A 24,054-nucleotide genomic window follows, 5' to 3' on the forward strand; every position below is an offset into this window, starting at 1 on the left:
AATAAGTCACAGCCCTTTACCACCAAGAGTACTTTGTTACACATTAGTATTATGTATAAATGTGTGGTCATACACGTCAAAGAAGGAGAAGAAGAAGAAGAAGAGACCGACGTCAGGTGATCCATTCACACCTGGGTGTAATGAGCAAAATCGAAGCCGAATGTTTTCCCCCAAAAGAACATTTTAAACACCAGACCGAAACGAGGTTTTGAACTCCCGATCACTAGTGAACACAGGATCACAAGTCCTTCAACCGAATATGCTCCTCACTTTTTTTACGCAACCTTTTTATTCCATTGGTGCAGAAAAGTACTTGAATCTTGGGTCTTGAAATTACCCGCTGCATTGAAATTAAATCTCCGGACATTATATCCAGTGTCGTCGCGTCGCTGTTATCTTTTTGCCAGAGCCAGATTCCTCCTCATTCAGTCTTTTTTTCAGCACCAGGGGTTGTGTGTGTGTGTGTGTGTGTGTGTGTGTGTGTGTGTGTGTGTGTGAAAGTGTGAACGTGTGTGTGTGTGTGTGTGTGTGTGTGTGTGTGTGTGTGTGTGTGTGTGTGAAAGTGTGTGTGTGTGTGTGAAAGTGTGAACGTGTGTGTGTGTGTGAAAGTGTGAACGTGTGTGTGTGAAAGTGTGAACGTGTGTGTGTGTGTGTGTGTGTGTGTGTGTGTGTGTGTGTGTGTGTGTGTGTGCGTGCGCGCGTGTGTTTGGCTGCGGGTTATGTTGCTAGTATTTGGCTTTGTGTGCTTGTTTTGCTGTTGTGTTTGTTGTTGTTGTTGTTGTTTAACAAAATAGTAAAGAGTTGTAACTCTCTCCATTCACGAGGTACACAACTTCAAGGCAGTGCATCTTACGCTACCGATTCAGCTAGCACACAGGTAAATAAAAGGTACTTTGTTGTTGTTTTCTTTTAAAAATCAGAGGCCCATGAAACGCTCAATGGGAGGATTTGATGTCGAGTCTATGAAAGAAAAACAAGCAAACAAACGAACAAACAAATAAAAAAAAAAGAATAAGAGAAGAACCCCCACCCCCACACCCCCTGCGCCCCTCCCTCCCCCCAAACAAACCAAAAACAAAAAAAAACGGCGATTAATAACACATGGTCGGATCTTCTTCCCTTTCTTCTTCTTCTTCTTCTTTTATTTACGAGGTTGGATGTGTGTGTGTGTGTGTGTGTGTGTGTGTGTGTGTGTGTGTGTGAATGTGTTTTGTTTTCTTTTCTTTTCGTTTTGATGTGTGTGTGTGTGTGTGTGTGTGTGTGTGTGTGTGTGTGTGTGTGTGTGTGTGTGTGTGTGAATGTGTTTTGTTTTCTTTTCGTTTTGATGTGTGTGTGTGTGTGTGTGTGTGTGTGTGTGTGTGTGTGTGTGTGTGTGTGTGTGTGTATGCGAGCGCGCAGATGCGTGCGTGTGTGCGTGCGCGCGAGCGTGCTTGCGTGCTTTCGTCCTTGGGTACTCGACAAGAGCTGATAAAACACACTGGAAGAAGGATATAAAGCGACCCAAAGTGCCTCGTTTACGTCCCCATCTCTCTCCTTATTTCCTAGATGACGATTACAAATGGAGCTATTTTTGCAGCAATAAACAACCCTATAAAGAAGATTGCCTTGAAATTATGAGGGGTTTGGGGTGGGGGGGGGGGGGGAAGTTTATGCACTTCTGCTTCTGCTCTACTTCTGGTCGAGTCGTCTTCATCATCATCATCATCATCATCATCCATCATCATCATCATCGTCATAGTAATCATCATCATCCATCTTCATCATCGTCGTCATCACCATCGTTGTTGTCGTCGTCGTCATCGTCATAATCATCAACATTATCGTCTTCTTGTCCTTTTTGACTTGTTCTTATTTCCACCATCACAACCACATCCTCCTCCTCCTCCTCCTCCTCTTCCTTCTCCTTCTACTTCTGCAGCAGTGTATAAGTCTAATGTTATGTTGTTTTAGAGTGCTGTTCAGGAGTCACTGATGATCAAGTCGCTTGCATCCATTGTCCAAACAGAGAGACAGAGACAGACAGAGAGGGTGGAAGAGGAAGAGGGATCGAAACAGAGAATTGACAGATAGACAGAGAACGCAACAGAACGCAAGAGAGAGAGAGAGAGAGAGAGAGAGAGAGAGAGAGAGAGAGAGAGAGAGAGAGAGAGAGAGAGAGAGAGAGAGAGAGAAATCAAAAGAGAGAATTAACAGATAGAGAGGGGGTGGGCAGAAAGAGACAGACAGATACAAAGAGAGACACTGAGAGTGACAAAGAGAGAGAGAGAGAGACAGAGACAGAGGGGATGGCATGGAAAGAGAGAGAGAGAGTGACAGAGACAAAGAGAGACAGAGACAGAGAGTGATCGAGAGAGAGAGAGGGGGGGGCATGGAAAGAGAGAGAGAGAGAGAGAGACAGAGAGTGACAGAGAGAGACACACAAACGCACAGACACACATAGACACACACACACACACAGAGTGACACAGAGAGAGGGACAGGTACAGAAAGAGGCAGAGACAGAGAGTCACACACACCCACACCCACACCCACACCCACACACACACACACACACACACAGGGAGAGGTTTGTCATTGTGTGTTTGTGTGTGTGTGTGTGTGTGTGTGTGTGTGTGTGTACTCAATATTACGCATTTCCATTTCACGTGATATGAGTATATGTGTATGCATATGTGTCTGTGGTGTCGGTATGTGTGTGTGTGTGTGCGTGTGTGTGTGTGTGTGTGCGTACACACGCGAACGTTCGTGCGTGTGTGCGTGTATGTATGTGGAAATTTTGTTTTACTGTCCCTCCTTCCTTCCTTTATTCCTTCCTTCCTCCCAGTCAATCCTTTCTTTCTCCCTTCCTTCCTTTCTTTCTTCCTTTTTCCTTCCTCCCTTCCTTTCTTTCCTTTTTCCTTCCTTCCTTTCTTTCTTTCTTTTTTCCTTCGTTCTTTTTTCCCCTTCTTTCTTTCTTCCTTCCTTTCTGTTCTTTTTCATTTCTGTCTTTCTTTTCTTCCTTTGTTCTTCCTTCTCTCCTCTTTATTTCCCTTTCTTTTTCTTTCCTTTCTTCTTTATTTCTTCACTTTCCTTCCTTCCTTCCTTTCTTTTTTTTCTTTCTTTCGTACTTTGAGGCATTCATGCTCAGGCTTGCAATGAAAATCAGAGTTGCATATGATGACGATGAAGAACTCGTTTGTGCCGAGCGTTGTGATTGGGTGATTAAACAGCCAATTGTATTGCACTTGCCACTTTTCCCACAGACGAAGGAGGTGTGTCATAAAACATCCACTTAGTGATGCTCCAACCACATGTCCATGTGTGTGTGTGTGTGTGTGTGTGTGTGTGTGTGTGTGTGTGTGAGAGAGAGAGAGAGAGAGTGAGTGAGTGAGTGAGTGTGTGTGTGTGTGTGTGTGTGTGTGTGTGTGTGTGTGTGTGTGTGTGTGTGTGAAAGAGAGGGCGTGCGTGTGTGTGTGTGTGTGTGTGTGTGAGAGAGAGAGAGATGGAGAGTGAGTGAGTGAGTGTTTGTGTGTGTGTGTGTGTATGTGTGTGTTTGTGTGAAAGAGAGTGCGTGGGTGAATGAGTGAGTGTGTGTGTGTGTGTGTGTGTTTGTGTGAAAGAGAGTGCGTGGGTGAATGAGTGAGTGAGTGTGTGTGTGTGTGTGTGTGTGTGTGTGTGTGTGTGTGTGTGTGTGTGTGTGTGTGTGTGTGTTCTCCCTCCTCCTTTATTTCTTCTTCTTTACTCTCTCTCTCTCTCTCTCTCTCCCTCTCTCTCTTCCTTAAAAAAAAAAAAAAAAATCTTAACGTCATCATGTGCTGAGTTTTCTGGTTCGTTGCTAAAGCAGCTGAATGCACTGTGTTATATATAGATTGATGGAATCTGTCGTAAAATCGCCATGGTTATTTATCTGTTGCATTGTTCGTTTTTCTTTCTTTCGTACTTTCTTTCTTCCTTTTCTTTTCTTTTTTTTTTTTTTTTTTTTTTTTTTATTTACTTAGATCCCGTTTCCTTACAAACGATTGAATTGTCATAAAAACAGTTTTTCTTCCCGTTTTCTCTATTCTTTTGAGTTTTTATTATTTTCCTTTTTCCATCTTAGTGTTCTGCTGGCTCTTCTTTTTTTTTTCTTCTTGGATTTCTTTCTTTTACTTCTTTTCCTTTTCTTTCTATTTTCTTTCTCTTTCTTTCTTCTCCCCATTTTCTTTCTTTACTACCTTCTTGGTCTTTGATTCTTTCGTTCCCTGTCTTTCTGTTTTTACTTTCTTTTGTGACTATTTCTTTCGTTCGTTATTCTTGATTTTTCCTGTTTCCATCCTTTTTCTTTCTTTCTTTCTTTCTTCTTCTCACTTTCTTCTTTTCTTTCGTGTCTTTCTGTCAGTTGCTGTATTCATGCACATGCATACACTCAAAATCAAGAGTCACAGATGATGACGAAGAAGAACTAAAAATGTGTCGGGCGTTGCGATTGGGTGGTTAAACAGCCAATTACAACGCACGTCTCACTGCCTCACACACAAAGGAGCCGTGTCATAACAGCTCTTGACGGGCGCAATAGCCGAGTGGTGAAAGCGCTGGATTTTCAAACTGAGGGTCCAGGGTTCGAATCTCGGTAACGGCGCCTGGTGCGTAAAAGGTGGAGTTCTTTCCGATCTCCAAGGTCAAAATATGTGCAGACCTGCTTGTGCCTGAACCCCCTTCGTGTGTATACACAAGCAGAAGATGAAATACGCACGTTGAAGATCCTGTAACCCATGTCAGCATTCGGTGGGTTATGGAAACAAGAACGTACCCAGCACACACCCTCTTGAAGATCCTGTTACCCATGTCAGCATTCGGTGGGTTATGGAAACAAGAACATACCCAGCATACACCCTCTTACCCCCCCCCCCCCCCCCCCCCCCCCCCCTTGGTTTCTTTTTCCTTTTTCTCTTGTTCTTTCTTTTTTTCCCTTTCTTTCTTTTTTTCTTTCTTTCTGTGTTTTCTTTCTTTATTATGATTTTTTCTTTTTTTCTTTCCTGGTTTCATTCCTTCCTTTTTCATTCTTTCTTTTTCTTTCTTTCTTATTGTTTTCTTTCTTTCTTTCTTTCCTTCCTTCCTTTCTTTTAAAACAAAATTCTTTCTTTTTAATATCCGTTTTTTTGTCTGTCTTTCTTTCTTTTTTCCCTGTCATTCTTTCTTTCATTCATTCTTTTTTTCCTTTCTTTGTTATTTCTTGCCCTACGTTGTATTCATACACATGCACTCACTCATAAAGCAAACCACTTAGTGATGCTCCCGGAGAATTTGATGGCTTCGGGAACAGCAGGGAATGGTTTGGGTGTAAATATTTCTTCTTCTTCTTCTTCTTCTTCATTCTTCTACTTCTTTTTCTCTTCTTCTTTGTGTTGTTATGTAGCTGAGCTTTCCGGTTGATCAAGCTAATTAGCCGACTGTGTTTCCCTTCATTTTGGACGGACGGATAGGATAATTATGTCATCAAATCACCCACGTTTCTTTTCCTTGTTTGTTTATGACTTTTGTTTGTTTGTTTGTTTATTTGTTTGTATCTTTCTTTCTTTCTGTCCCTTCTCTGCTTTGTTATTACAAGTGTGCATGTGAGTGAGTGTGTGTGTGTGTGTGTGTGTCTGTCTGTGTATCTGTGTCTTTCTGTGTCTGTGTGTTTGTCTCTGTGTGCGTGTGCGTGTGTGTGTGTTTGCGCAAGCGCGAACGTGTGCTTTTTTTTTTCGGTTTTTTTTTTTTTTTTTGTCAGATACTATTTCCAAGAGGAAATGAACGTCACATCTAACTATATCAACAGTTCAAATTTACAGTTCAAATAGACGGACCTTTCCCATCACCTCCTCCGCCTCCGAAAATCTCACCCCCCCCCCCCCCCCAACCCCTACACACTCCCCACATCCCAACCCCTAACCTTCGTACACCAACTTCTCAATTCTTCCCTTCAACATCCTTCAGCATGGAAGAAGAAGACGACGAGAGCCCCAAGCCCTCACCCCGCCCCGCCCACCACCTTAATCCATTCCCCTCTGCTCCATCCCTACCAATGTTATAAGGAAAATGACTGCATGAAAGAAAGAATGGTAAAAAGAAAAAAAACAACCTCTAAAACTCTCCCTGGCACAGAACTCATTATCCTAACACATCTTCTCCAACTTCCCCTCCCCCACAGCCCCCTTCCCCCACCTCCCTTTCCCCGTAGCAGCAGCAGCAGCAGCAGCAAACGAGAGCTGTGTCTGACAACATCTCTCCTGATTCAAGAGGCACAGGTCTGGGTGCTTGCGATGGCCAAGAATAAGATGAAAGAGGGGAGGGGGAATCATTCCATTGATTTATTAATAAACATCGAATGGGATTCTCATGTCACGGGAAGATGGGATCCATTAAACAGCCAATGGGATTTTTTTTTTTTTTTTTTTTTTTTTTTTTTTTTTTTTTTTGAGGGGTTGTGGGTTGATGTGGCTCGGAAGGGAGGTAGTGTTGTTATTATGTCAGAGATGAGATTAATCCAATATGGAATGGGATTTTTTTTATTTGATAATTATTATGATGTCCGACATGGGATCCATTAGATATTGGATGGGGTGGATATGTGTGTGTGTGTGTGTGTGTGTGTGTGTGTGTGTGTGTGTGTGTGTGTGTGTGTGTGTGTGTGTGTGTGTGTGTTTCTTTTTTTCGTGGTTTTTTGTTTTTGTTTTGTTTTTTTTTGTTTTTTTTTGTTTTTTGCAAGATACAATTTCCAAGAGGAAATGACCGTCACATCTAACTATATCAACAGTTCAAATTTACAGTTCAAATAGACGGACCTTTCCCATCACCACCTCCGCCTCCGAAAATCTCCCCCCACCTCACCCCCTCGCCCACACACATCCCGTCCCCCCCCCCGTCCCCCCCCCCCCCCAACCCTTCGTACATTAACTTCTCAGTTCTTCCCTTCACGTCCTTCAGCATAGAAGAAGAAGAAGAAGACGAGAGCCCCAAGCCCCCACCCCACCCCGCCCACCACCATCCCCACCACCCTAATCCATTCCCCTCTGCTCCATCCCTACCAATGTTATAAGGAAAATGACTGCATGAAAGAAAGAATGGTAAAAAAAAAAAAACAACCTCTAAAACTCTCCCTGGCACAGAACTCATTATCCTAACACATCTTCTCCAACTTCCCCTCCCCCACAACCCCCTTCCCCCACCTCCCTTTCCCCGTAGCAGCAGCAGCAGCAGCAGCAGCAAACGAGAGCTGTGTCTGACAACATCTCTCCTGATTCAAGAGGCACAGGTCTGGCTGCTTGCGAAATCCAAGAATAAGATGAAAGGGGGAGGGGGAATCATTCCACTGATTTATTAATAAACATCGAATGGGATTCTCATGTCACGGGAAGATGGGATCCATTAAACAGCCAATGGCTTTTTTTTTTTTTTTTTTTTTTTTAGAGGAGGGGTTGTGGGTTGGTGTGGCTCGGAAGGGAGGTAGTGTTGTTATTATGTCGGAGATGAGATTAATCCAATATGGCATGGGATTTTTTTTTATTTGATAATTATTATGATGTCCGACATGAGATCCATTAGATATTGGATGGGGTGGATATGTGTGTGTGTGTGTGTGTGTGTGTGTGTGTGTGTGTGTGTGTGTGTGAGTGTGTGTGTTTCTTTTTTTCGTGATTTTTTGTTTTTGTTTTGTTTGTTTTTTGCAAGATACAATTTCCAAGAGGAAATGAACGTCACATCTAACTATATCAACAGTTCAAATTTACAGTTCAAATAGACGGACCTTTCCCATCACCACCTCCGCCTCCGAAAATCTCACCCCACCTCACCCCCTCGTCCACACACCTCCAGGGCCCCCCCCCCCCCCCCCCAACCTTCGTACATTAACTTTTCAATTCTTCCCTTCACGTCCTTCAGCATGGAAGAAGAAGAAGACGAGAGCCCCAAGCCCCCACCCCGCCCCGCCCACCACCATCCCCACCACATCCACACCACCCTAATCCATTCCCCTCTGCTCCATCCCTACCAATGTTATAAGGAAAATGACTGCATGAAAGAAAGAATGGTTAAAAAAAACAACACCCAACCTCTAAAACTCTCCCTGGCACAGAACTCATTATCCTAACACATCTTCTCCAACTTCCCCTCCCCCACAACCCCCTTCCCCCACCTCCCTTTCCCCGCAGCAGCAGCAGCAGCAGCAAACGAGAGCTGTGTCTGACAACATCTCTCCTGATTCAAGAGGCACAGGTCTGGTTGCTTGCGAAATCCAAGAATAAGATGAAAGGGGGGAGGGGGAATCATTCCATTGATTTATTAATAAACATCGAATGGGATTCTCATGTCACGGGAAGATGGGATCCATTAAACAGCCAATGGGATTTTTTTTTTTTTTTTTTTTTTTTTTTTTTTTAGAGGAGGGGTTGTGGGTTGGTGTGGCTCGGAAGGGAGGTAGTGTTGTTATTATGTCAGAGATGAGATTAATCCAATATGGAATGGGATTTTTTTAATTTGATAATTATTATGATGTCCGACATGGGATCCATTAGATATTGGATGGGGTGGATATGTGTGTGTGTGTGTGTGTTTCTTTTTTTCGTGGTTTTTTGTTTTTGTTTTGTTTTGTTTTGTTTTTTTTGTTTTTTGCAAGATACAATTTCCAAGAGGAAATGACCGTCACATCTAACTATATCAACAGTTCAAATTTACAGTTCAAATAGACGGACCTTTCCCATCACCACCTCCGCCTCCGAAAATCTCACCCCACCTCACCCCCTCGTCCACACACCTCCCGTCCCCCCCAACCTTCGTACATTAACTTCTCCATTCTTCCCTTCAACGTCCTTCAGCATGGAAGAAGAAGAAGAAGACGAGAGCCCCAAGCCCCCACCCCGCCCACCACCATCCCCACCACAACCACACCACCCTAATTCATTCCCCTCTGCTCCATCCCTACCAATGTTATAAGGAAAATTACTGCATGAAAGAAAGAATGGTCTAAAAAAAACCCACCCAACCTCTAAAACTCTCCCTGGCACAGAACTCATTATCCTAACACATCTTCTCCAACTTCCCCTCCCCCACAACCCCCTTCCCCCACCTCCCTTTCCCCCCGTAGCAGCAGCAGCAGCAGCAAACGAGAGCTGTGTCTGACAACATCTCTCCTGATTCAAGAGGCACAAGGTCTGGCTGCTTGCGATGGCCAAGAAAAAGATGAAAGGGGGGAGGGGGAATCATTCCATTGATTTATTAATAAACATCGAATGGGATTCTCATGTCACAGGAAGATGGGATCCATTAAACAGCCAATGGGATTTTTTTTTAATTATTATTATTTTTAGAGGAGGGGTTGTGGGTTGGTGTGGCTCGGCAGGGAGGTTGTATTGTTATTATGTCGGAGATGAGATTAATCCAATATGGAATGGGATTTTTTTTATTTGATAATTATTATGATGTCCGACATGGGATCCATTAGATATCGGATGGGGTGGATATGTGTGTGTGTGTGTGTGTGTGTGTGTGTGTGTGTGTGTGTGTGTGTGTGTGTGTGTGTGTGTGTGTGTATGTGTGCTTGCATGAGTGCGTGTGCACGCGTCCGCCTACTCAAACGTTAGCAGTGAAATAACGTTTTTGTTCCTTTTTTTCGGTTTATTTTGTCAGATACAATTTCCAAGAGGAAATGAACGTCACATCTAACTATAGCAACAGTTCAAATTTACAGTTCAAATAATCGGACCTCCTCGGCCTCCGAAAATCTACCCTCACCCCCCCCCCCCCCCTCCCCCTCCCCCTACTCCCATCCCCAAACCTTCGGACAACAACTTCTCAGTTCCCCCCTTCACGTTCTTCAGCATGGAAGAAGAAGAAGACGTAAACCCCAAGCCCCCGTTCCCCACCCTCCCCACCCCACATCATCCCCACCCACCCCCACCACATCCACCACCACCCCAATCCATTCCCCTCCCCTCCATTCTTACCAATGTTATAAGGAAAATGACTGCATGAAAAAAAAACAAAAAAAAAAAAAAAAACACCCAAAACTCTAAAACTCTACCCAGCACAGAACTCATTATCCGAACACATCCTCCCTTTCCCCGTAACAGCAGCAGCAGCAGCAGCAACAAACGAGAGCTGTGTCTGACAACATCTCTCCTGATTCAAGAGGCACAGGTCTGGCTGCTTGCGATGGCCAAGAATAAGATGAAAGGGGGGGGAGGGGGAATCATTCCATTGATTTATTAATAAACATCGAATGGGATTCTCATGTCACGGGAAGATGGGATCCATTAAACAGCCAATGGGATTTTTTTTTTTTTTTCAGAGGAGGGGTGGTGGGCTGGTGTGGTTGGGAAGGGAAGTAGTGTTGTTATTATGTCGGAGATGAGATTTATCCAATATTGAATGGGATTTATATATATATATATATATATATATATATATATATATATAATTAAGATGATGTCCAAGATGGGATCCATTAAATATCGAATGGGGTGGATGTGTGTGTGTGTGTGTGCGTGCGTGCGTGCGTGCGTGCGTGTGTGTGTGTGTGTGTGTGTGCTGGGGGTGGGAGGGAAGGTTGGGAAGAAGATGGGTTTTATTTTCAGCCAAATTTTGCAATGAAATATTTGTCGCTGCTGCTGCTGCTGCCGCCGTTGCTGTTGCGTTTTTGATAGGGGTAGGCCTATCAGCTGAAACTAAGCTATGGGGTGAGTTTGTTTTGTTGTTGTTGTTCTTGTTTTTAATGCACAACCAATATTCCAGAGAGACTGATTGCTGGGCGAATTAATAGCAGCCGCTTGTGATCCGTATCATTCAAATCAAATCAAATCAAATCATGTTGCTTATTGGCCAGCCGAGCGCAAGGGTCCATAATTATCCGGACAGATGGGTTCTGTCATGGAGGGGGGGAAAAAGTGAAAGCCATTGGGCAGCCTCTTCAAACGATCGTCCTCTTCGTACGAGGATCTGGTTGATATTTTCTGTAGTTTATGACTAGAAGCGAGTGATTCTGTCTCTGTCTCTCTCTCTCTTTCTGTCTCTGTTTGTCTGTGCTTCTCTGTCTCTCTGATTGTCTGTCTTCTTCTTCTTCTCCTCCTCCTCCCTCTTCTTCTTCTTCTTCTCCTCCTCCTCCTTCTTCTTCTCTCCATTAAGACATTACTGCATTATAGTTGTGCTCTGATTTCGTAATGAAAAACAACAACAACAACAACAACAAAATACGACAACAACAAACATGCAAAAAGCTACATCCCACTGCTTTGGTTTGGTTTTTTTTCAGTTCTCTCCATACATCTGCGACCCATCTGAAACTGTGAGAGGTTCACACTTGACGCATCAACTTCTGTTCGCCACAGCGTATCGGAGCACTTCTTTCTCTGCAGTTTTAGCACAGAGGTATTCATCTTCCCCCTTCTTGTTCTTGTTCTTCATCATCATCATCATCGTCATCATCGTCATCACCTTCTTCTTGTCCTTGTTCTTGTCCTTCTTGTTTTTCTCTAAAAAAAAAAGTTATATTGTTGTCGTTTTTGTTGTTGTTGTTGCAATTCTACTTCTTCTTCTTCGTGGTCTTCTTCTTATTCTTCTCCTTCTTCTTTCGTTCGTTCATTCGTTCGTTCGTTCCTAGGCTGCAACTCCCAGTTTACTCGTGTGTACGAGTGAGTTTTTTTTTGTGCACGACCGTTTTAACGCGAATGAAAATATAGAAGGCGAGGGTGGCTCAGAGAGAGAGAGAGAGAGAGAGAGAGAGAGAGAGAGAGAGAGAGAGAGAGAGAGAGAGAGAGAGAGAGAGAGATAATGATAACCATAATCGATAACGATAACGATGACGATAACGATGATTTATTGAAGAGAAAGCCGCAGCCTCAGTTGAAGACAGTTCATTTCCAGTACATATTATCAGATAGTTGGAAAGAAAAAACGGAGAGAGACAGACAGAGAGAGACAGACAGACAGGCAGGCATGCAGGCAGAGACAAAACAGAAACAGAAAGACACAGACAGACAGATCAACAGAGAGATAAAAATTAGAGATATAAAGAGAGATACACATACAAACACAGACAGACAGACAAGCAGACAGACAGACAGACAGACAAAGAGACACAAAGACAGACACACAGACGGATAATCCATCAAACAGACAGACAGACAGACAGAGAAAGTAATATCAATCACAGCGTGGCAGCTCTGACCCCCCACTCCCCCTGTGGGTCTATGTACCCACCAAACATCAACTTGACAGTAGTGTCCGTAGACGTGAATGAAAAGTGCCGTGCTCTCCCCACCCCACCCCACCCCTTCCGATACAGCCAGATATCAGCCCAGCCTGCAGCTCCGATCAGTTGCTGTGGCCAGGGTTCCCATCTCAATTAAGAGTTCCTTTCCCCACCCAAGGCTTCCCCTCCCCAATTAAGAGTTCCTTTCCTCACCCAAGGCTTCCCCTCCCCAATTAAGAGTTCCTTTCCCCACCCAAGGCTTCCCCTCCCCAATTAAGAGTTCCTTTCTCACCCAAGGCTTCCCCTCCCTACCTAAGGGTTCCCTTCCCACAAGGGTTCCCCTCCTCAACCAAGGCTTCCTCTCCCCAATGAAGGGTTCCATTCCCCACCCAAGGCTTCCCCTCCCCATCCAAAGGGTTCCCGTCCCCACCAAGGTTCCCCTCCCTACCTAAGGGTTCCACTCGCCATCAAGGGTTCCCCAATTAAGGGTTCCATTCCCCACCCAAGGCTTCCCCTCCCCACCAAGGGTTCCCCTCCTCAACCAAGGGTACCCCAATAAAGAAATACACAGTAACGTTTGATCACAAACTATTAATAAGCAAACACTGTAACGTTCGATGACAAACTATTGATCAGCAAACACTGTAACGTTTGATGATAAACTATTGATCAGCAAACACTGTAACGTTTGATGATAAACTATTGATCAGCAAACACTGTAACGTTTGATAACGAACGATTAATAAGCAAAACCTGTAACGTTTGATTACAATCTAGAAACACTGTAATGACAAACTATTAATAAACAAAAACTGTAATGTTTGATGACAAACTATCAATAAGCAAACACTGTAACGTTTTGATGACAATCTAGAAACACTGTAACGTTTGATGACAAACAATAAGCAAGCACTGCAACATTTAACAACACCAACAAAAAACGAACAATCACTGTAGCGCTTTGCTCCTTAACAAAATAAATAGATAAATAAATAAATAGGTAAATAGACAATCAAATAAATGAATAAAGAAACATACAAATAAATGAATAAATATATGAATAAGTAAATAAATATACAAACGAATTAAAAAAAAAGATTAATAAATGAATAAATAAATGAATGAATGAATAAATAAATAAAATAAAATATATAAATAAAAACCAACTAAAAATAACAACAACAACAAACAAACGAAAGAGAGACAGACCGTCCGCTTTTCAAGGAGCGAAGTACTTTCTTCACTGATGAATCTCTTCCATGTTTTCCATTCCACAAGCACCCCAAACTGCACCGTAACTGGCCGATCAAGTGGGCAACAACCCCTGCTGTTGAGACCAAAACAACAGCTCCCCCCCCACAGGTAAACTGGTTTGGTCCATCGGAGAAGAATAATCATCTTCTGTTCGGTTTATTTTAGTGAAAGACTGTGATAGCTCTCTTTGTTTATTCTTCTTCAGAGACTCGCTTGGCGTTTCGTTCAAGGGGTGGGTGGGTTGGTGGGTGGGTGTTGGTGGATGGGTGGAATCCTTGTAGGTACTGCTATCATCTTGTATATATATGTGTGTAGGTTTTCTTGGGCTGGGTTTGAGTTTGTACACCTGTGTATACTCTACACCTGTTTACTCTATCAACTGTCTCTACAGCTGCTTGTGGCTTTGTAAACAAGACGGCGTGGCGCAGTTCAATGAAGGGTTTAATTGGAAATGTCAACACTTACCTCTTTGAACTTCCTCCAGCGCATTAGTCGTGACGACGCGTATGAAAAAAAGATTGATAAATAAATAAATGAAGACACGTCTTTAAAGAAAGAAAGAAAAAAAAGTCTCTTCTCCCCACCCCAACCGCCCACCCCACCCCCTAATTTAGATGACATACAATCATTCATTTCCACATCAGTTTACCACTGCTTGGTAACGTGGCCAGATGAGTGCTATGTGATAGGTGCATAGACATATACTGCACATCTCTCTCTCTCTCTCTGTATATATACGTGCAGTGATGGCCTAGAGGTAACGCATCCGCTTAGGAAGCGAGAGAATCTGAGCGCGCTGGTTCGAATCACAGCTCAGCCGCCGATATTTTCTTCCCCTCCACTAGACCGTGAGTGGTGGTCTGGATGCTAGTCATTCGGATGAGACGATAAGCCGAGGTCCCATGTGCAGCATGAAATTAGCGCACGTAAAAGAACCCACGGCAACAAAATAGTTGTTCCTGGCAAAATTATGTAGAAAAGTCTACTTCGATAGGAAAAACAAACAAACAAACAAACAAAAAACTGCACGCAGGAAAAAATACAAAAAAAGAAAAAAGAAAAAAAGGTGGCGCTGTAGTGTAGCGATGTGCTCACCATGGGGAGAGCAGCCCGAATTTCACACAGAGAAATCTGTTGTGATAAAAAGAGAAATACAAATACACACATATAGGCGTCACTGCGTCTGGACAAATCCAAGTACAGTACACAACATCCCCCAGGCAGATGCCTGACAGCAACATAACTTAACCCGCTTGTCAGGCCTGGAGTGCATGCATATTATTTTCATATATTTATTTAATATATTTCATATATGGAGTGGATGTCTTCTCATGAATTTTGCTAGAGCACAAAACTTTTGTTGCCTTGGGTTCTTTTTCAGTGTGGGAGAAAGGGCGAGAGCGGGAATCGAACCCAGACCCTCACGGACACTGTATTGGCAGATGAGCGTTTTAACCATTCTGCCCACCTTGCTGGCTTACGATTTTTACCTGTCTCAGAAACACCCCTAGCTTTCCACCCCCCTCGCCCCCCCCCTCCCCTCCCACCACCACCTACCCCCCCTCCGCGGCCCCCTGCACAGTTCTGACAGTTGCTTCATCACACATTTCCTGGTGCCCCATAATTGTTGATAGATACCCGGTAGATACCTCTTCCATCCAACAGTGGTCTCTTTGCTTCAACGCAAACAGAAATGGGCCGAAAAGAGCCAAACATTTAGGTGATGTTCTTGGATCAGACTGACAGCGCCGGGGATAGATAATCCCGGGGATAGACAATCTGTAACTCACTCAGTACGGCCAGTCCTCTCTTCTCCTCTACACAGACCCCTCGGATGTCCAGTGGATGTCTGAATGACCCAACCTATAGCTTCCGTCGTCAGACTTGTGGTATTGTTTGTTAACATTCACCTCTTCAGTATAAGAACCTTCCGCTTGCAATATTTTGATGGTGATTATTGGGGTGAAACGCTGTTAACGTCGTCTCTTTCGCCGTTCGTATGGAGAGAGTTAACAGTCCATTCAGTTAGTGAAGCAGCATCTACACTGCGATGTTCTCCTTCCTCTTTGTTTATATCAGATCAAATCAGAGCTGAAGGGAAGGCAGCGTGGGATGAGGGGTCGAACGGTGATTACAGTAGTGTTTTGATAAATGCCCCATTACTACTACCTTTTTTTAATATTATAATTATTATTTATTTATTTATGTAAACTTATCTATTATTTATTCACCTTTATTTCATTTTTATAATTTTTTTATTTTTATTTTTTTGGGGGGGTTACGCTGCTGGTCAGGCATCTGCTTGGCAGATGTGGTGTAGCGTATATGGATTTGTCCGAACGCAGTGACGCCTCCTTGAGCTACTTAAACTGAAACTGAAACTAAATGCCCCAGTGTGGAAGGAGCCAGAGAATATCATTTGTATTTGTATTTCTTTTTATCACAACTTTTCTCAGTGTGAAATTCGGGCGGACGCATTACCTCTAGGCCATCATTCCACCATCATGGGAAAGGATGACCCAGTCTTGTCTGCTTTCTATTCCCGAGAATCGGGCAGATAATGAGGCCAGCTCGCCATGGGGTAGGCGTGGTTTCGTGCTGCCCGCCAACCAATCAGCGTCGTGCGATGGACAGTAAGAACAACTTGGCGTGCTCAGTGTCCACTGTGTATATTTTAATCCTTTAAATTGATTGATGTTTTTGAAGCATATCTGCACAAGAGTGGTTCGTTTAGCATTCGAACATCTTATAAACAGGAATAAGGTCAAAATAATCCCATCACTGTTTTACTGTCAAAGTCAAACAGATAATATTTTGTTGAAAGATGGTAACATATGGGCAGACGAAGACGTGTACACGATTACATAAATCGTATTTAATTTTTTCTTGTTCATTTTTCTATGAGGGAAGTACGATAACGTATTTTCCACGAGCAAATGTGGAATTCGCAGCTGCTTTTTTGTTTTCCTTAGCGGCTGACTCAAAATGGCGAAGATGAGTCACAACAGCCTCCTGGAATTCAACATGGCTGAAGACACGTCGCTTCTATTTCTAGCTTCCTTTGACATCACCATCCTACTATACTTTTGATTAATAGGAGTGCTGGGCTGCCCGGGTATCATCAGTGTGAACAGTTCGGATGGGATGTGACATGACCTAGCTTTGCTGAAAACCAGGGGGGGTCACCCTCAATCTGTTTGTCAACTGAGCGGACGATATTAGGTACTGGCAAATGAATGGTGTGTTGTATTAAAACACACAACTCAGCCTTTCTGAAAATACTATGCTATCTGATTTCATAATTATGGCGCCGATTGTTAACAGTTGTCATCAGCTCATGCTGTTCACCTCTCCCATCCAGAGGAGTTTCAGTTTCAGTTTCAATTTCTCGAGGACCGAGGCGTCACTGCGTTCGGAGAAATCCGTAAAACACTACACCACACAACTGCTAGGCAGGTGACTGACCGGCAGCATAACCCAACGCGCTTCGTCAGGCCTTGAGCGCGCGCACGCGCACGCGCACACACACACACACACACACACATATATATATACACAGATGATTATGCGTGTGTATATATGTATACCTATCAGATAAAAACAGTGCAACCCAAACCCTCCTCTACAGCACTGGCCCGTGCTTCCCAATACATTTCCTGGTGCCAGGGATTTGTTGATATGACGCTAACCAGACATTCTGCTCTGTCTGTTTACTTTAACACACCACCAGGCTGTCTCTGTAATGCAAACCGATGTTTCAAGCATCTCGCAACAGACATTACATAAAAAAGAACATCCAAGCTTGCCATACACCTTATCTTCATTCATTGTTCTGAGGGAGACATTTGAATTTTTCTTTCAAATAAAGTCTAAACTTTTCGATTTTTTTTTTTCAATTTTGTTTGTTACCACATATTTTTTTTTAGACGTGCAAGAGTATTGGGACTAAAATGTGCGTAAGATATTCTGGGTGGAAAGTTCACATATTTTGTGTTTGGAAGTACCTAGGCGTTTGAGACTAGAGTCATGAAAATTTCTACAGTTGCTAACTGAGGAACAGTAAGAAAGAACAGTGCGTTAACTCACGCAGTACGGCCAGTCCTCTCTTCTCCTCTACACAGACCCCTCGGATGTCCAGTGGGTGTCTCAATGACCCAACCTTTAGCTTCCGTCGTCAGAACTGTGGTATTGTTTGTCAACATTCACCTCTTCAGTATAAGAGCGTTCCGCTTGCAATATTTTGATGATGGTAATCGGGATGAAACGCTGTTAACGTCGTCTCTTTCGCCGTTCGTATGGAGAGAGTTAAACTATGCATCCAACACTGTACAGACATTTTCAGAAAGGCCGAAGAATTAAGACAGGCAACAGACGCTGTTATCTATTACTGCTACGATGGCACAGATTCAAAGCTTGAAGTATCAAGATGGGTGGTGAGTAAAGCTTTTTGAACCTGCGTTAATACGTATTCAAAACAAACAGCACAAAAATTGTTGGCTATATACAAGTACGACTGCAAAAGGATAGAAGAAGAAGAAGAAGAAAGACATGTAGGAGGAGGAGAAGAAGAGGAGGAGGACATGAAGAAGAAGAAGAGGAAGAGGAGGAGCAGGAGGAGGAGGAAGAAGAAGAGGAGGAGGAGGAAGAAGAAGTGGAGGAGGATGAAGAGGAGGAGGAGGAGAAGGAGGAAGATGACATGTAGAAGAAGAGGAGGAAGAGGAGGAGGAGGAGGAGGACATGTAGAAGAAGAAGAAGAAGAAGATGAAGATGATGATGATGATGAAGGAGGAGGAGGAGGAAGAAGAAGAAGAGAAGGAGGAGCAGGAGGAGGAGGAAGAAGAAGAAGAAGAAAGGAGGAGGAGAACATGTAGAAGAAGAAGAAGAAGAAGAAGAAGAAGAAGAAGAAGAAGAAGCGGAGGAGCAGGAAAAAGAAGAAGAAGAAGAAGAAGACCTCCGTGCCAACAGAAATGTAATCACAGAAGAAAACCACAAGCAGAAAAGCAGTAGAAGACCTCCCTGTCGTTGACAGTCAGATACGAGCCAGAGAAATACCACAACAGCAACAACAACAACAACAACGAGAAAAAAATCACCAGTGCAGTGGTAGGTGCTTGTAGTAGAGTTACAGAAGCGGTGTGTGTTCGGGGATGGGTTTCGGAATGAGGGGGCGGGGGTGGGGTGGTGGTGGTGGCGGGGGGGCTTAGGCAAAAAGGAAGAGGATGCGAGTTGTGGAAGGTGGATTGTAGGAGCAGAGCAGAGCAGCAAACACCTGTCAGGAGTTAAGTGGGGAGCACACTTGACTGGAACTGACAAGCTCAGTCATATCAACCCCACACTGCCGCCCAGTCAGCCATCAACAACTAGTTTCATGACTCCAGCCTCTCTCTCTCTGTCTTCCCCGGCACTCAGACAAAACACAATTCTCCGTGCTCCCCCGCCCTGACCCCCACCCCCACCCCTCCCTCCCTTTGCCTCCTACCCAACCTCCCCTGACCCCCACACACTTAGCCCCCCTCTCCCCCAACCCCCTTCTATCCCCATCTTTAAATCAGGGGGGGCAATTGGCCGTCCTTGTCTCAGGAGGGAAGAAGGTGGCAGAATGGTTAAAACGCTCATCTGCCAATAGAGAACGTGAGGGTCTGGGTTCGAATCCCGCTCTCGACTCTCCTCCAAACCTTGACTGAAAAATCAAACTGAGCGTCTGGTCATTATGATGAGACGATAAATCGAGGTTCCGTGTGCAGCACGCACTTGACGCACTGAAAAAGAACCCATGGCAACGAGAGTGTTGCCCTCTGACCATATTCTGTAGAAGAAATCTACTTTTTGATAGGTACGCCAATATAAAATATATGCAAACACTCAAGACCTGACAAAGCGCGTTGCGTCATGCTGCTGGTCAGAGATCTGCCTAGCAGATGTGGTGTAGCGTATATGGATCTGTCCGAACGCAGTGACGCTTATTTGAGCAACTAAGAATTGAAACTTCTCTCAGGTCACACGTGGATAATGATCCGTCTCCACCGGGACCGATTATACCTTGAAGTATGTGGACACAAGCGTCTGAGATGACTGCCCAGAGTCCTGCTGTTAGCCATGGAGAAAACACGTAGGGGTAAACAACTTCTCCGTCATTGCTGAGTGAAGTCACTTGGCGAGATTTGATTTGTGTGTGTGTGTGTGGGGGGGGGGGGGGGGGGGGGGGAAGAGGGGGGGGGGGTGTTTATCGTCAGTGATACTGTAGGGTCGGTATGGGTCGTTACCTAATTCGTGGTGATGAGAAACGTAGACAGGATGACGATGATGATACGGATACTCTCTCTTTGTGTATGTGTGTGTGTGTGTGTGTGTGTGTGCTCTTTATTAGTGTTGGACTGGCAAGGGAGGCAAGAGGATGTACTTTTTACTCAAGGCAGAATTACCCCCCTTCCGAGATTATTCTGTGCATGTCATGGACACACGGTTGTTACAAGGGGGGGGGGAGGGGGGGGGGGGGGGGGGTCTAAACACATTAATTTGCTGATTCTTGCAGTCGTTCTTCATGTCATATTGGATTTGTTTTCCAGAAAGAAGGTATAAAACTGGAGGTTGCTTTTGATGACCACACTCTGCGAACATGATATCTCAACTGTCTTCTATATATATTTATTACACGCATGTTTGTTGTATGGGGTTGTTAGTTATGTTTTCTGTGTTCGAATGAATGGGACTGTAGCGTACTGTTACATTTTAGTTGTATGTGTCGTCTTAGCTTAAACGCCGCCCTTACTCCCCTGGGGCGAAAGCTTGAATAAGAACCTTTCAAACTGTTCAGTACTTGTTCATCAATTCAGATCTACTCGTTGGATTAATTTTAGGCATCTCTCCGAAGAATTCGCATGCCGGAGTAGTTCTGTAAAAGATGGGAAGTACATCTGTCTTGATTCAAACGATTCTCATAGAGAATCTAAGTAAAAAGCAAATGTAAGTGTTTTAACTGCAATATCAGTTTGCGAAGTTTTTATGACTAACCTATTCTGCCACGGTACTTTAAACTTTTTAAGTTTATGGGGGGCGGGGGCGGGGGAGGAGGGGGCGGCAATTTCATCCTGAGGGGAGTCGTTTTATCTTTACTTGCAGTGACTAGATGGTACATACATAGTTCCCCGACAATGACTTATTTCATTTGCCTGAAGAATGAGCCTGTGGCTCGACATGTTGCATCTTTTATCTCATGTAAGTCGACTGTCAGGACTATGACCCTCAAACTTGGAGGCAAAATTTGCACTGGCTCTTACTTTTAGTACTGCAGCCCTGGGGGATAGTTGGCCTTTGGGAACCATCCCAGCGCCGACAGTCCTAAAACCCTCATGGCCGAGAGAGTGGAATGTAATTTGGGCAAGACACTCTCCACTATAATCAAATTCTAGCCCAGATAGTCGGGACAGCGGTTACCTCCTCTGCTGTTCTGATGGTAGTCGAAAACGACTATCATACACCAAGATTCTTTAGGTCTACCTCGTACTGTCTTCCGTATGAGCTTCTGTAGCTTCTACAGAGAGAGTTGTTCTGTAACTTTACAGGGGGTGGGGAGAGATTGGTATCTGAAAGGAACTTGGTTGTTGTAAAGTTATTGTGGAGACCCTGTGTGGTAAGTGGTGGTGGGAGTTAGGTGGCTGGTACTCTGAGATGCGTGTTTAATATGCAGGTCAACTGGCTGGCACGGGATTTCCACCGACCGAAACAGACAAGTTCATATCGCAAACCTCAAGTCGGTGCCAACTCGGCAATTGTTTCCTGATAATTCCAGCCTCTTTCCCTTCTGGCGTCCAGACAAAGTCAATTTCGCGACCACCACCTTACCCCTCACCACCCATCACCCGCACTCACCACCACCACCACCACCACCCGTCTCCCCCCACCCCGTCCCCCTCCTCCTCCCCTCCACCATCCCCAAAGCCCCCCCCTCCATCTTCAAAGAGCTGTGACCGTCTGGTATCAGGTCAGTCGTGAATGATCCGTCCCCAAGGACCGGTTACCATGAAGTGTGGACACAGAGTCTGAGACGTCCTCCACCCCCCCCCCCTCCCCTCATCTCCCCTAGTCTTTGCTATTAGCCATGGAGAGAGACTGTGAGAGAGCGAGAGAGAGAGAGACAGAGAGAGAGGTAGAGAGAGAGGGAGAGAGAGAGAAAGAGAGAGAGACAGCAACATAGAAGAAGAGACAGACAGACAGACAGACAGGCAGAAAAAGACAGACAGACAGAGGGAGAGACAGAAAGAGAGACAGACAGACAGACAGACAGAGAGAACAAGTGTGCAGGTGAAGAACCCTTCAGTTGTAATTATTACTGAACTGGTTACAATTTCATTTTCATATTATTACCGCCACCACCAAAACACCCACACAGACCCCTCCACACACACACGTAATTGAGAAAGAAGAAGAAGAAGAAGAAGAAGAAGAAGAAGAAGAAGAAGAAGAAGAAGAAGAAGAAGAAGAAGAAGAAGAAGAAGAAGAAGAAGAAGAAGAACAACAACAACAACAACAACAACAACAACAACAACAACAACAACAACAACAACAACAATGATAAGAAAAAGTAAAGAAGAGAAACAAGAAGACTCGAAGTATCAGATTACAACCCAAAAAAACAACGAAATAAACAGAGAAAAGACTCCCAGCAATTGATATCAACTAACAACCAACAACAACAACATAAAAAACCCCACAAAAAACACGATTCTGGCGAGTAAAGGTGGGTTTCAGAAGATAGTATCAATATCAGTAGCTCAAGGAGGCGTCACTGCGTTCGGTCAAATCCATATACGCTACACCACATCTGCCAAGCAGATGCCTGACCAGCAGCGTAACCCAACGCGCTTAGTCAGGCCTTAAGAAAAAAAATATAATGTAATTAAAATGATAATAATAATAATAAAAAACAAAACAATTTTTAAAAAAATAAATAAGTAAATAGATAAATATAAAATGAAATAAAATAAAATAAAAATAGATAGATGAGGGTCGAAGATGAACTTGCACTGCAGCGAGTGAGTTGAGACATGGTACGGAAGGTGGCTCAAGTCAGGAGGCGTGAATAATTCCAGTGAAGCATACAGGCTCATCATTATAAACCTCTCCTCGCTGCCAAGTCATTGACCATTCCCTCCTGACCCCTACCTCTTCTGGCACCCAGACAAAACCAATTTCGCGCCCAACAACTCGCATTCTGTCTCCATCTTCTCCCCAAATTTTCATTCAGAGAGCAGTGTCAGGTCACTCATAAAAGTTTATGATCCGTGCCACAGGATCTGTTGTTTTGAAGTGTGGAGACTAGAGTTGCAGATGACTGCCCAGGTTTGCTATTAACCTTGGAGAAATAACTCTACTGCCATTGCTGAACTGACTTTGCAACGTGTGATTTTTGTGTGGGGGAAAAGTGTTTCTGTACAGTGATGATGTTATGGAGTGATGGCCCAGAGGTAACGCGTCCGCCTAGGAAGCGAGAGAATCTGAGCGCGCTGGTTCGAATCACGCCTAAGCCGCCGATATTTTCTCCCCCTCCACTAGACCTTGAGTGGTAGTCTGGACGCTAGTCATTCGGATGAGATGATAAACCGAGGTCCCGTGTGCACCATGCACTTAGCGCACGTAAAAGAACACACGGCAACAATAGGGTTGTTCCTGGCAAAATTCTGTAGAAAAATCCACATTGACAGGAAAAACAAACAAAACTGCACACAGGTACAAAAGAATGGGTGGCGCTGTAGTGTAGCGACGCGCTCTCCCTGGACAGCAGCCCGAATTTCACACAGAGAAATCTGTTGTGATAAAAAGAAATACAAATACAAATGTGGGTCTGTATGAGTCCTTCCATTAAGTGAGTTTTTAACCACTGTGTGTTAAAGAGAATTATACACAGCCTGACCTTATATCAACAATACTGATAAGTTGGCAGGAACTGTCACAGTGTGAACACTATTAAACAATACAATAACCCGAATTTGCATCGACACAAAAATACGTACAACATAGTGTAATGTAGTACAGATGGACAGACAATCATAACTGCAAAACCGAAACACATAAGAAAAATAAAAGACAACAAAATAGAAAAAAAAATGAACCCCCTGCTTCCAACAGTCAAATCACGTCACAAAAACTTCCAGGGTAGCTAATTCAGAGAAAGATGAGGTTCCAGAACAACCTCTGTTGCTGGAAGCGGGAGGAAGAGTGTAGACAGTGCCAGAAGTCCGCGAGGAGGGACAGACACGTGACACTCGAGTGAAACGGACAGCCTCATATAAACCTCCAGTCTCTTGCCAAGTCAACAACTGCTTCCTGATCCCAACTCCTCCAGGCTCCCAGACAAACACGATTTTCCCTCCGTAACATACCTCCCTATCCACTTCCTTCCATCCCTTCCTCCCCCAACCCCCCACCCCCCCATCCTCAATCAGAGAGCAGTGATCGTCTTGTGTCAGATCACTCATGGTTGATCCGTGCCCCAGGATCAGTTGTTTTTGGTGTGGACACAGTGTCTGTGATGACTGCCCAGAGTCTTGCTGTTAGCCATGTAGAAAAAACACGTGTAGGTAAATAACTCTGCTGTCATTGCTGTGTGAACTGACTTGGCA

General features: G+C 44.1%; 1 protein-coding gene across 2 annotated transcripts in view; it reads left to right on the plus strand.

The window, feature by feature from the left end:
* Nucleotides 1–24,054, plus strand: part of LOC143274710 (uncharacterized) — a 241,491-nt gene that overhangs the window by 63,982 nt on the left and 153,455 nt on the right. The window contains exon 1 of one of the 2 annotated variants that reach the window (XM_076578614.1): nt 11,240–11,358. The exons of the other annotated variant lie outside the window; for it this stretch is intronic. The gene's annotated coding sequence lies outside the window, so the exon portion shown is untranslated. Of the gene's footprint in view, nt 1–11,239; nt 11,359–24,054 lie in introns of those variants that run through there. 2 annotated transcript variants of the gene reach the window in all.

The sequence above is a fragment of the Babylonia areolata genome, chromosome 29 (genome assembly GCF_041734735.1).
Source record: "Babylonia areolata isolate BAREFJ2019XMU chromosome 29, ASM4173473v1, whole genome shotgun sequence".
Taxonomy (NCBI): Eukaryota; Metazoa; Mollusca; class Gastropoda; order Neogastropoda; family Buccinidae; genus Babylonia; species Babylonia areolata.